This window comes from Magnolia sinica, chromosome 6 (genome assembly GCF_029962835.1).
Source record: "Magnolia sinica isolate HGM2019 chromosome 6, MsV1, whole genome shotgun sequence".
Classification (NCBI taxonomy): Eukaryota; Viridiplantae; Streptophyta; class Magnoliopsida; order Magnoliales; family Magnoliaceae; genus Magnolia; species Magnolia sinica.
Window position 1 is genome coordinate 17,730,201 of NC_080578.1, and position 14,206 is coordinate 17,744,406.

The window sequence follows — 14,206 nt, forward strand, 5'->3', positions numbered from 1 at the left end:
TGGGCCCTACAAATTGTTTAACGGTGAAAATCATTATCTCCGCTGCTATTTATGGTGTGGTCCACATGATCTTTGGATATGATTCGTTTCTTTGATAATTCTCTAAAATGATCTCTAAAAATAGATGAACGGTGTAGATATAATAAATACATCACTATGGGGCCCATAAAACTTTGATCTCCTTTGAATAGTCAGTGCTTGTCTTTGCACAACACGTGCCTACAGCAGCTGTATCGCTGGTGTGTGGTACACCAGCCATTCCACTTCCATTATTTTAATGTAGGGCAAGAGCCAAAAAATGAGCAAAATCCAGATCTCCAGTGGACCACACTACAAAATAGAGCGGGGAGAGTGATGCCCATCTTTAAAAACTTCTAAAAGGCCACAAGTTTTGTGTTTTTCCTTCTTCCATGTCTGTGTTAACTTGTGAACAGGTTGGATTTCAAATAAGCATCATGGTGGGCCTTAGGTTTCAACAGTGGGGATCACTCTCCCACCACACTAGTGAATTTTATATGCCTCATTCTTTGTCTTATACCCTAAAATGATATCTCAAAATGGATGGATGGTGTGGATACAACACACACATCATAGTGGGGCATATGGAACTTGGTGACGTCACATCAGTAGGAGTCTCCCTACTCAACTAGTTGGTACCTAATCCGCGTCCATCGCGTGCTACCGCAGACCTTCTCTAGCTGGGAACGGGCAAGAGCTTTGAGTGGCCATCGTGATGTATGGGTCTTATACACACCGTCCATCCAATTTTTAGTATCATTTTAGATTATAAACCAGAAATGAGGCTTATCCCAAGTTCAAGTGGACCACACCACAGAAAGTTGTGATAATAATTTTCACCGTTGAAACTTTTATAGGGCCCACTGTGATGTTTATTTTCCATCCAACCTATTCATAAAGTTACATAATCAGGATGAAGAGAAAACACAAATATCAGCTCCATCCAAAACTTCCGTGGCCCCTGAGAAGTTTTGAATGGTAAAAGTTTAATTCCCTTTTTGTAATCCACTTGAGCTTGTATTTGTCTCAATTTTATGTTTATATCATAAAATGATATGAAATAGTAGATGGACGGTATAGATAAGACCCATACATCACCGTGGCCACTCAAAGCTCTTGCCCGTTCTAGGTGAAGAGACAGGCGGGTTAGGATGCAATCCGCGTCCTAGCCAATCCACCTCCAAGATGAACGCTATGGGTGATGGTGACGTATGTGTCTTATATAATCCGTTTTTACTGGGTCATATAGGGTATGAGTCCAAAATGAGCAATGGAAGCTGATTGCCGATGGATGGCCCTTACCCATGACGTGGCCCAAGTCCTATGGAGCCTACCATAATGTATGCATTTTATCCATGCCCTCCATTCACTCTGTGGGCTCATTTTATTATACGAACCCAAAAATTATGCACATCCAAAGCTTAAGTAGACCACACCATATAAAATAGTAGGGATTGAACATCCACTATTGAAAATTTCTTGAAAGCCATCGTAATATTTTATTTGCCATTCAACATGTTCCAAAGGTCATATTGTAAACAAAGAGAAGACAATCCTCTTTTGATTTCATTGTATTTGAGACAACCCTAAAGAGTTGAATATGTAAAGATCTACAATCATCTATACAAGGTAAATGATAAAAACAGAATCTATACATGGAAATTAGCTATACAAGGCATGTTTCCTGTCTAACATGAAAATTAACTATACGAGGCATGTTTCCTATCTAACGTGGAAATTAGCTATACAAGGCATGTTTCTTGTCTAACACATATAGACCTAGATGAGAGTTTGATCCAAAACTTTTGTAGCCCCAGGAAGTTTTCAAGGGGGGACGTCCAATTCTCCTTCTTTTTTTTTGTGGTGTGGATCATTTTTGATCTTAGTCCCTAAAATGAGTAGGAAAATAAATTAATGGAGAACATGGATAAAAACATGTATCATGGCGGCCCCCACAAAAGTTTAGGGCACATGATGCCCGGGAGAGTGCTAATGACAATGACATTGATAAACCTTTTTAAGGCCTACAGCTATGTTTATTTGTCATCCAACCTGCTAATAAAGTCACACAAATATGGATGAAGAGAAAACACACAATATTGGTTTTAGCTTAATCTAAAACTTGTGCCCTAAAAAGTTTTCAATGGCACACATTGAATTTCCACTGTTTCCTTTGGTGTAGTCCACTTGACTTGAGGGTATGAGCCAAAAGTAAGATAGGTCCCAAACTTGAGTAGACCACAAAGTGGGGAATTAAATGGTAACCGTTCAAAACTTCCCAAAAGCTGCATAAGTTTTGGCCAAGCTGATATTTTGTTTTCACTTCATCCACATCCATGTGAAGTCACACAAATATGGACGAAGAGAAAACACACAATATTGGTTTTAGCTTGATCTAAAACTTGTGCCCTACAAAGTTTTCAATGGCACACATTGAATTTCCACTGTTTCCTTTGGTGTAGTCCACTTGACTCGAGGGTATGAGCCAAAAGTAAGATAGGTCCCAGACTCGAGTAGACCACAAAGTGGGGAATTAAATGCTAACCGTTCAAAACTTCCTAAAAGCTGCATGAGTTTTGGCCAAGCTGATATTTTGTTTTCACTTCATCCACATCCATGTGACCTTATGAATATAGGTTGGATGACAAATAAACATCACAGGAAGTGCTAAGAAGGTTTCAACGATGGGTGTTATTATCACCGCTACTTTTTGTGGTATGATGCAGACATTAGTGGTGCACCCTTTAGAGTGTATCAGAGAAGGAGGCGCCGCCGACAGAGTACCAGATCGGAGGAGTTGATGTGGATGGACCATGGGTCCATTGGACCCATTTTCTGCCACACTATGAGTGCATGAGCGGCATGACCGCACCCCGACCATAGATCCATGGGTCGGATTTCATACCTTACCACACGGGTGTTCACTCCGACCATAGATCCATAAGTCGGATTTCACAACCTACCACATAGGTGTTTTAATTTTAGTCTTTTTTGTTCTTTTTCTTGTTTCAGGGGCTTTATTGCAACTTTCTTTATTTTTCGTCTTTTGTTATTTTTCTTGTTTCCATGGGCTTTAGTGCACTTTTACTTTTTTCCATAGCTTATATATACATTGTGAGAAACTATATTTTCATTATTATTGAATGAATAGAAATTTGTCTTTTTTCTTCCTCTTTATTCAAGATATTAGGGTTTCAAAATTGGCCCTTGGGTGTTGAGGATTCCACCCCGATTTCAGATTTCCTTCTTTATAAGATCTTCGGGGTGCAGGAAAAGGTAAGAATCATCATCCTCTTCTTTTGACGGCAAAAGGACATATACCTTCTTCATCTTAAACCCCTCATCACCCCTTTCATTCATCTTTGTATATCCCCTTTCTAGTTCGAACGAAAAAGAGGGATATACAAGGAGGTGACGAGCCAGCTGTCAAGGAGGTGGGTGTCCAGTCTTACATCGGAAACGGAGAGCCTAAGATCTTGGTTTATATGTGGGGCTTCGACCTTAAGGGTAAGACGTGTTTTGCGGGTGGTTCGTTAACCGCTTTCGCCTGCGAGAACAAAGCCGTGAAGGTGGACATTGTGCCAGCCAAAGCGGACAATATCTTACCGGAGGGGCCGGGGTGTTACAAATGGTATCAGAGCGAGGGCGCTCTCTCTCCCGAGGTGGGATGAGTCCCTGCCCAGCCGGGTTGGTGACGAGCCAACTGTCAAGGAGGTGGGTGTCCAGTCCCACATCGGAAAGGGAGAGCCTAAGATCTTGGTCTATATGTGGGGCTTCGACCTTAAGGGTAAGACGCGTTTTGCGGGTGGTTCGCTAACCGCTTCCGCCTGCGAGAACAAAGCCGTGAAGGTGGACATTGTGCCAGCTAAAGCAGACAATATCTTACCGGAGAGGTCGGGGTGTTACAAATGGTATTAGAGCGATGACGCTCTATCTCTCGAGGTGGGGTGAGTTCTTGCCCAGCCGGGTTGGTGACGAGCTAGCTATTAAGGAGGTGGGTATTCAGTCCCACATTGGAAAGGGAGAGCCTAAGATCTTAGTGTATATGTGGGGCTTCGACCTTAAGGGTAAGACGCGTTCTACCAGTAGTTTGTTAACCACTTCCGCTGTGTAGGAACAAAACCGTGAGGGTGGACATTGTGCCAATCCGAAGCGGCCAATATCAATCCTTGATTGGAAAGACGCGTTTTGCGGGTGGTTCGCTAATTGCTTCTGCCTGCGAGAACAAAGTCGTGAAGGTGGACATTGTACCAGCCAAAGCGGACTATCTTACCGGAGGGGTCGGGGTGTTACAGGCGCACCGCCCCCTGCATCCCCGATGGCTCTGTATAAAGGTCATATTTTGTTAAGTTTAGTCAACTCTCTTTCCTAGGTTTTGTTGAGTCCCCCATATAGATCTAGGTCATATAAGGTAGTTGCGTTGCACTGGTATCATCGTTTTTACCCCTTTCTTGTACATAGATATATGACCATTCACTTGTCATTCCTGGTGTATGCCCATGAGCACTGGTCGTGGGTTCGGTCTCCATTATACCATGTACTCCGATTAATTTACTAAGGCTATGGAGGGTTTAACTAAAAGAATGGATCAACAATTTCAAACCTTGAGGGATAATATCGCGCAACAGTTTGCGCATCAGGATGGTAGGTTCACACGTCTAGAGGAGAGAGTTGTGCGTCTAGAAGCTGGTATTCCAACCGCTACTATAGGTGGAGCCTAAGCGACCACTGACACTGGAGTTGTCGATCAGTTCTAAGTTGTGAACCCTGATTTGCCTAGGGATGGTTTGGGCTCAAATCAGGCCCGTCAGCCTAGCAATAAACATGATGGGGTGTATCCACTACCACCCATGCACAATCGTGATCCTGTTCTTTATGCTCAATGGGAGGGCCATGATGGGGTGCATAGTCAGCACCTCCAAAGATATCATGAGCATGAGGATTCTGCTTCTAGGGTCATGAAGGGCATCAAGGTTGATTCCCCAAGTTTTGATGGGAGATTAGACCCCAAAGTTTTTTTTACTGGTTAGCAGACATGGACCACTTCTTTGAGTGTTACGGTCTGCCAGACCCACGACGAGTAGGGTTCGTTAAGATGAAATTGGTGGGCCAAGAAAAACTATATTGGGGGAATGTGTAGCGTCGCTGTGAGTGATCTGGAGAAGAGCCAGTTCTCTTTTGGATTGAGATGAAAGAGTTGTTGCGAGAGAAGTATGTTCTCCTTTCTTACAGGCAAAAGTTGTTGGATCAATGACATATTTTGCACTAAGGATCCATGATGGTGATGGAATACATCGCAAAGTTTGATGAATATATGATGAGGTGTGATGTGGATGAGGAACCTGCTGTGGTTCTCTCCCATTTCTATATGGGCCTCAGGCTTGAGCTTCAGCAGGGAGCTCACGCTTCACATGGTCACCGGTCTGAAACATGCTTACCAGATGGTGCAAGAACTAGAGCACTGTGTGCGCTAATCCAATGTGAGGGGGATTGATTTTTGACCTACTATGCCTAGAGTAGCTCCGTAGGGAGTGAGACCTTAGGTCGGAATCCAACTCAAAGCTCAACCTAGTACACAACCAGTCAACAAAAATTGAAGTAATAATATGGCTGGACCAAGTACTAGGCCCACGATGCGAGGGCAGTGCTGCCGCTGTGGTGGCATGGGTCACATCGCTGCCGAGTGTTCAAATAAGGGTGGACGCATTTCCTTTGTTTTCAAACACCCTAAAGAAGAAGAAGTGGTAGATAAAGTTGATGGTGACCGGGGTGATGATGAGATCATTATCCCCTCCCTTGACCCAGTTAGTGATGCCGATGATGATATTGTGTAGACTATCCTACTTGCAGTGGTGAGGTGCGCCTTGACCCAGATAAAGGAAAGTGATGATTGGTGCAGAACCACCATTTTCCACACTTACACCAAGTGCGGAGAAAAGAGCTGCATAGTGATCATAGACAGTGGGAGTTGTGAGAATGTAGTTTCTTCAATTACTTTGAGTCGCCTGGGGTTGAAGCCAGTCCCTCACCCCAACCCATACAAAGTTTCTTTAGTGGATGCGACATCCGGCCCTCCCTGTAACCCAGTGATGCCTTGTTCCAATTGAGTTTGGACCATACACGGACAAGTTATGGTTTATGTGGTCACGATGGACATTGGCCATATCATCTTGGGAAGGTCATGGCTCTATGACAAAGATGTCACAATATTCAAGCATACGAATAATTGTATATTTAAGCGTGAAGGAAAGAAGCTTGTCTTGAGCCCACTCCCTCCCAAATCGTCAATAGGAGCGAAAGATGTTGCATCCCCAAGCGGTCCTAAGAGTTAAAGGGCGCCTCAGTTGAAATCTCTCCACATCATAGATGTTAAGGAGTTTGAGAGAGAGACTAAGGCGGGGACTGCGGTGTATGGCCTACTGGCTAGGTAGAGTACACCTGAGGTTGCTATAGGAATACCACAGGAGGCTCGTCTGGTCCTAGAGGAGTTTAGGGATGTCTTCCCTAGGGACTTTCTAGACAAGCTTCCACCGATGCGAGACATTCAACATGCAATAAATCTCGTCCCAGGGGCGACCCTACCAAACTTCCCTCACTATAGAATGAACCCCACCAAGCATGTTGAGTTGACGAGGCAAGTAGATGAATTGCTTAAAAAGGGATTCATTTGTGAGAGTCTGAGCCCCTGCGCCATGCCCGTGCTTCTTACGCCCAAGAAAGATGGCACGTGGTGCTTGTGTGTTGATAGTAAAGTCATAAACAAGATCACTGTCAAGTATCGATTTCCCATCCTGAGGCTTGATGACATGCTTGACATGATGAACACCTCTACTATCTTCTCAAAAATTGACCTCAAGAGTGGTTATCACTAAATTTGTGTTCGCCCGGGAGATGAATGGAAAACTGCCTTCAAGACGAAGGACGGGTTGTACGAGTGGCTTGTTATGCCCTTCGGGTTAACCAATGCCCCAAGTACGTTTATGAGGGTAATGACCTAGGTGTTACGACCCTTTATGAGCAAGTTTTTGGTTGTGTACTTTGATGATATCCTCATCTATAGTACGTCCCCTAGCCAGCACATCGAGCACTTGAGGCAGGTCTACAACACCTTGCAAGCAGAAAAGCTCTATGCAAACCTCAAAAAATGTTCCTTCTTGACCTCCCATGTTATCTTCCTAGGGTTCGTTGTATCGTCGAAGGGTATGTCTGCTGAGAAAGTCAAGGCCATTGTCAATTGGCCTGAGCTGCGTACCATACACGATGTGCGAATCTTTCATGGCCTAGTAAGGTTCTATTGGTGGTTCATCCGTAGATTTAGCTCGATTATGACTCCCATCACAGATCGCATACGAAAAGGGGAGTTTCAATTGACAAAAGCCGCGACACGGGCTTCTTCGGAATTAAAAAGAAGATGACGGAAGCGCCAATTACGCGTCTACCTGACTTTACCAAAGCCTTTGAGGTAGCGTGTGACGCATCATGAATTGCCATAAGCAAAGTATTAAGTCAAGAGGGATATCCTGTGGCCTTTTTCAGTGAGAAGCTGAGAAGCTGAATGAGGCTAAACAACGTTACTCCACTTATGACAAGGAGTTCTATGTGGTTGTGCAATCATTGCGCCATTGGTGCCATTATTTATTACCGCAAGAATTCATCTTGTTATCTGATCATGAGGCCTTGAAATATTTGAGCTCTTAAAAGAAGTTGAGCCCTAGGCATGCCAAGTAGGCACAATTTCTTCAATAGTACACGTTGCTTAAGCACAAGACTGGAAAAGAGAATAAGGTTGCTGACGCGCTTAGCCGTCGAATCATGATGCTGCAGTCCATGAGCATTGAAGTTACAGGCTTTGAGCAACTCAAGGATGAGTACTCAAACTGTTCTAATTTTGGGATCATTTATGTGTCATTGTCTAGTGACCCGCCCTCGAGGAGTGTGGAGTTCGTCCTTACAGATGGATATTTTTTTAGAGGGGACAAGCTCTGTATCTCATGCAAATCCCTTTGCTCGTAAACTAGAAAATGGCAGCGTCGAACACGTCAACTACCGAAGTAGATGAAGCAAAATACAAGTTTATATACTCCTTTGCCAGTTCTACATGCCCTGTGGCAAGATGTTAGTATGGACTTCATGCTTGGGCTTCCCAAGACTATTCGTAAGCATGACTCCATACTCATGGTTGTTGATCAATTTTTTAAGATGGCCCATTTCCTATCCTGTTATAAGACCTCTTATGCCTCCCACATTGCTAAGTTATTCTTTCAGGAGGTTGTGCGACTCCATGGAGTACCTAGATCCATCATGTCTGACAGAGATACTAGATTCACTAATTATTTTTGGAAGACTCTCTGACATCTTTTGGGTACGAGGCTCCAGTTTTTTTCAGCATATCATCTCAGTCAGATGGTCAAATAGAGGTAGTGAACCGTAGCCTAGGGAATTCGTTAAGATGTCTGGTTGAAGACCACAACAGGACCTGGAACATTGTTCTTCCCACAACAGAGTTCACGTATAATTCTTCAATGAACAGGTCCACAGGAATGAGCCCGTTTAAAATTGTTTTAGGTCTTAGACTCTGAGCCCCCATAGATTTGATCCCCATGGCTACCCCACAGCGTCCGTCAGAGTTAGGAGAGTCTTTCGCCTAGCATATACATGCATTGCATAGTGAGATCAGGAGGAAGATTAATTCAAGTAATGAATATTATAAACTTTCTGCTAACACTTATAAGAGATTTAGGGAATTTCAACTTGGAGATGACGTCATGGTTTGTATTAGGTCTGATTGGTTTCCACCTGAATCAGTGAAGAAGCTTTATGCCTGTAGCATAGGCCCACATAAAATTATGAAAAGGTTGGGGTCTAATGCTTATGTTGTTAATATCCTTACTACCATGGGCATCAGTTCCACATTTAATGTGGAAGATATAGTTCCCTTTCACGAACCATTACCTCTATCCACTGGTTCCCCTGTTTCTTCCTAGACCCCCCTATATATGGACATTGGTCACAACCTAATCTTCCTGTACCTATCTTACATTCTCTTCCACCTACACCGAGAAGAGACGAGATCGATGAAATTTTGGACTCCGAGGCGGTTTCCACTCGTTCTGGGGGTTTTCAGAAATTCCTAGTCAAATGGAGGAACATGCCCATTATAGATAACTCTTAGATCATAGAAGCAGAGTTGCAGCGTATTGACCCCGATTTGCTCGAGAGATACGAGAGGTCACTTTTGCCAGTGGCGAATTCTTCCTACCCGGGGAGAATTGATGTGGACATCAGTGGTGCACCCTTCAGAGTGTACCAGAGGAGGAGGAGTTGCCGACAGAGTACCAGAGCGGATGAGTTAATGTGGATGGACGATGAGTCGATTGGACCCACTTTCTGATGCGCTACAAGTGTAGGAGAGGCATGACAACAGTTTGACCATAAATTCATGGGCCGAATTTCATACTCTACCACATGGGTGTTCACCCCGACCGTATATCAATGGGTCAGATTTCACACCTTACCACACATGTGTTTTAGTTTTAGACTTTTTTATTCTTTTTCTTGTTTCAGGGGCTTTATTGCAACTTTCTTTATTTTTATTTTTTTGGTTATTTTTCTTGTTTCCATGGGCTTTAGTGCACTTTTGCTTTTTCCATAGCTTATATATACGTTGTGAGAAACCCTATTTTCATTATTATTGAATGAATAGAAATTCGTCTCTTTTCTTCCTCTTTATTCAAGAGATTAAAATTTCAAGATTGGCCCTTGGGTGTTGAAGATTCCATTCCGATTTCAGGTTTTCTTTTTCTAAGATCTTCGGGGTGCAGGAAAAGGTAAGAATTATCTTCATTCTTTTCTTTTAACGCCAAAATAACCTATATCTTCTTCATCTCGAACCCCTCATCCTTCACCCCTTTCGTTCCTCTCTGGACATCCCATTTCTAGTTCGAACGGAAAAGAGGGATGGTTAATCAGTAGAATTAGATCCAAGCTTAATCGTGGATTGACTCATGCTAGATCTAAGATATCCACATATCCCGAGGTCCTCCCTTCTTACTGTTTACGTGATCTTATGCTAGGAGCAGGATCATGACGGAATAACATCATCTTTGTGTTGAGATTTACCTAATCTCTTTGATTGAAAACAGTTAGTTAATTGGTATATTTATTTGAATATTCTTTAATCTGATTATACATGCATCTAGGGTTAGGTCATCACATGTCCTGTATCATGGTATCATCCACTTGAATCTTAGATCCGCTCATTTTAGGGCTTATACCCCAAAATAACCTCAAAAATGAAAGGACAGCGTGGATAAAACTCATATGTCATGGTAGGTTCTATAGTAAACCGAGAGGAGCAGAAAGCTTTTGTGTATTTGAGACAACTCAAAGGGTTAAATATATAGAGATTACAGCATCTATACAAGGAAAGTAATAAAATCAAAATCCTCTACCTATGGAAACCAACTATACAAGGTATGCTAGCTATACAAGGCATATTTCAGTCTGTCTAACATCTATTGAGCCCTGTCTTGGCCGAGTCTGTTCAGGTGGGGGAAGGACACAATCCACTTCCCCCAAAATAGGCCCGCCATTAGGTGGGCCTCACGTTTAGCTTGTTTTTCCCACAAAAGGCTGGTAGATTTATTGCTGATAAGCAGATTGCCTATGACCTCGATTGAAGGGGTCCACCATGATATTTGTGAGAAATTCATCTAATCCATCCATTATGAAAGCTCATGTAGGTCAACAGTGATGAATGTTTATACGTCATCTAAATGGTTCATAAGGTCATTACCACTCTAATGAACTGAAAACAAAAAAATATTAGCCTGATTTAAAACTTCTACGGCTCCACGAATGTTTCACCAGTGAGCATTCAATCCCCATTGTTTCCTGTCTTGTGGCCCGCATGAGTTTTGAATCTACCTCATTTTTTGCTCATGTCCTAACTTGAGCTGGCAAAATAGATGGACATGATGGATTCCTAAAAAAATCATGGCGGCCCCACCTAGTTTTGGTCACAAGCAATCCACACCACAAAACTTTGGATCCTTGAATTCAACAATCCTGAATTTGCTAATCAACATTCCAATTGAATTGCCTGTTAAAACAGAGCCTAAAATGCTCCAGATCTTTGAGCCCTCCATGTTGTATGCGAGAAATCCAGTCTGTTCGTCAAGTGATGACTTTATTTAAACCATGCATACAAAAGATCAGTGACTAGAGAAAAAAAATTCATGCATGACAGACCATTTGGGGAGAACGTAACATTGCACTTAACCTTGTTAACTTCACGATTTGTGGCCTGCCTGAAGTTTGTATCAGGTTGATTTTTGTATAATTCCCTGCACCGTGGCAAGTCACACTAGATGAATGGTTTTGATAAAAGATATACACCATGTTGATGCAGAACTTCCCATCCCATTGTCCTTGTTGTGTGACCCACTTGAGCTGTAGATCTTTCTGTTTTTTTAGCTCCAGGGCCTAGAATCAATGAACATACCTAATGGACGAAATGGAGTTCACATATACAACATGGTGGCTCCAAAAGAACTTGGGTGCTGCAAATGATTCAGGTCCCATCACCTTCCTCGCCAAACTAATCGAAAGCAGGTGGGCCACACTCGCAAAAAGGATTAAGAAGGACACCTGTCCTAATTCAACATAGATATGTTGCCATCTAATGATTAAGTTAGCTTGTCTTTTGACAGCACATAGTAGTGATCTGACTGATTAGCAGGCTGCAACCCTAATGCCTGTGTGACATTCATTGCTTGCGTCAGTTGTGACCCTTCATGTTAGGACCTAGCCAAAAAATCAGACTGACCCATAACACAAAAAAAAAAAAGGGAATGGGAGGCTAAAGGGAGAACCAAAATATTGGACTGCTACAAGAATAAAGTGTGCCAAACGGAAACATCGGCGTGCATTTTGAACTGTTTGGCCTGGCCTAATGGGACTACCCTATTTATTTTTATTTTTATTTTGTCTAGCCCAAGCCTAGCCCATTGAAAGCCCTACTCATTTGGTGGGCTTTTTGCATGTCAGTACATGAGATCTGTGTGAGGACAATATAGATTAATAAGATCTATTCAAGTGCCTCAATACATTAACACCTCATTTGGCACCTTAGATTTATTGGTAAATTGGTGTATTTCAAATCTAAATAGCTGCTTTTTGCATTTCTCAACATTGGATTTAGAGGTAAATGGAATTGGAGGTTTTTAAAATATATATTTTTGGTGTGTTTTGAAATCTTAGCAAAATGTCGAGATTCCACTGAAATCCAAAGGAAATGACTTTTATGCTCTTTCTAAGAGTTGGAGACTCACTTGTAAGAAAGGTGCCTCTAGGTTACACTGGACACATGGCATGCTAATGATATTCAAAACAATCCAATTATCATTTGCAACACTAAAATCACATCAATAGAATGACCTGAACAATCTAAACGTTGGGCATCTAAATGGATGGTTAAAAATTGTTAGGGAGTCACTTGTTTGTGATCCTTGCATTGTGGCCTACTCAAGGCTTGGAATTTCTTCTTCTTTGGCCAAAGTATATATTTTAATGGGCTTATTACAATTATTCTATCAAATCTCTCTCTCTCTCTCTCTCTCTCTCTCTCTCACACACACACACACACACACACACACACACACACACACACACTAATTTGAGAATGTACTGATGAATTCCAATGCCTTCTAAATATAAGCTTTGAAACCAAAGATTTGGATTCCAATGCATTTCAACTAAACACAAAATGAGCATTCAGAATGATTTAATTGAGAATATGGTCTTTGAGGAAGTGGAGTTACAAACATGATTTGTGTAGCTGAGTCTAATTAGCTCAGATAGGACTCATATGATGCTACTGCTGCTCATGAGGATGCGGCCTACGACAATGCTCTGTGGGGAGAGATCCATCCATGACACTCATGATACTATTAGGTTATGGAGTTCTAGCTGCATGGGGTCATGACCCTGATAGAATGGTAAAGAACAAAGAACTTAAGATTGCCTCATAAACAGTGACTCTTTCCAAGCACAAGTGATCCATGATGGGCTATAGCATTTCATTTAATTTTTTCATAAAGGCACCTTCCACTTCTAGTGATCTAGAGTGTTCATCTGCTGGGCCTGACCATAGATGGGCAATTAGACTGAATTTCACCTATTGTGAACAATATGAGCCATTAAATGCTTACAAATTGCATATGGACTGTTGATGGCATTTTGGTTTCAACCATCTGTTTGCTGGTAAAAAATCTGACCAATGGGTATTTCTTTTTGTTGCATTGCCCATCATGGTGACCCCACCACTTGAATGTTTCGGAAAAATGAAACAAGACCCAACATGGGTGAGTTCTGGCCCACACTGATATTTCTTCTGTTCATGTATGTAGGCATGTGAAGGTTGGTCCCCTAATGAAGCTGCGGGTCCATTTTCAATGCCAGTTAGATGACCGAAAAAACCAAAACATAAGATCTTGTTCAATCTCTACTTTGGAGGATTGGATTGCGATTGAAACCGTTCATCCTGTTCAGTCCACCACTGATTTATCAATGTCATGTATGTGTATCATGTGCCCTGGGTGGTCTAGTCCTATGCTCAGTAGTGGGCTCCATCCTTGGTGGTGTGAAAAAAGAAAAATATGAGCTTTTTGACTTGGAGTTCTTGCAATACAAAAGGGATAAAAGAAGAGAAAGGAAAAGAGAAATGAGTTTTTGTAGAAGAAGACGATTAAGAGCTCTCAATAATCAAAATCTTCATCTGGGGTTCATGAGAATTAATTTATAGTGTGAGGTCCTTTCTTTCTTGGAATCTTTGTTTCATTTTAAATTGATGAGAAAATTCATCTCTTTTGTTTGCCTGTATCCATTTTTGGTGATGAAATTGTATATCCAAAAGCGATCGTTCTTTTGATGCTGAAATCATTTAGTTGGGACTAAAGAAGATTTAAATAATCAATTATTATAGTATGGTAGATTTGGCTGAAATAGCTCCCATGGTTTTTTTCCTTCAAATGGAAAGGTTTTCCACAAAATATTTCTCTCTTGCACTCTACTTATTTAATTATTTGCCTACTTGTGTAGGAGGTGATTATCATCCCTTAATCCTTCTATATTACTCTAATTTACACAGAAAGAAAAGGTGTGTGGTTTCCTAACACAGAATCCCAAT